The sequence below is a fragment of the Piliocolobus tephrosceles genome, chromosome 3 (assembly GCF_002776525.5).
Source record: "Piliocolobus tephrosceles isolate RC106 chromosome 3, ASM277652v3, whole genome shotgun sequence".
Classification (NCBI taxonomy): domain Eukaryota; kingdom Metazoa; phylum Chordata; class Mammalia; order Primates; family Cercopithecidae; genus Piliocolobus; species Piliocolobus tephrosceles.
The window spans coordinates 6,315,154-6,315,919 of record NC_045436.1 but is presented as its reverse complement, the minus strand read 5'-3'; positions in this window follow the sequence as shown (position 1 = coordinate 6,315,919).

The following is a 766-nucleotide window of genomic DNA, read 5'->3' as shown; positions in this document are numbered from 1 at the left end:
CTGTGAAATGCTGCCTACCTCAGTGTCAGTGTAAAGAGCGAACCAAAAATACTCGGTGAAATGTAAAGTGTTACAAACAAAAACCTAAGGATTTATTAAAACTCTTCTTTTGATGTGAAATAGCAGCTCTCCTAAGCATTTTCTTAAATGGATTTATAAAACTGAATTTACACATAACTTTAAAGGGAAACGTGCTATTTAAGAAAAAGTCTATTTATTGGTCAGTCACTTTCAAACAACGTAGGAGATGGAATGTGTATATTAGAAGATTCTGGGGAATTTAAAGAATGACAGTTAGCTATGAGCCAGTCTTTATTTGCTCTTTAGAATAAACTCAGGACTTCCTTCAGAGAGAAATGTTCATAGTTTCAGGACAAGTGCTATTTATCACATTACAAAGAAACTCGAATATGTAAAATTTTTCATGTATGTTATGTTATTTTAACCAGAAAAAAAAAAAGGTATGGAAATCTAACTTCGCACATAAAAATGAATTCAATGATCAAAAAAGGACATCCTACTTCAAATTCACCATAAACATTTTTATAGTTCACTCTTCTGCAGGTGTTGAGTGCAGTTAGGTGAGTTACGTCAAAGTGGCTGATGGTTTTGTTCAAATCTTATGTCTTTACTGATTTTTTAAACATGTTCTATCAATTCCTGAAGAAGAGGTGTTTAATTCTGTCAAATTTTGCTTAATGTATTTTGAAGTGCTGTTATTAGGTACATACCCACTTACAATTGTCTTTCTCATGTAGTGACTGTT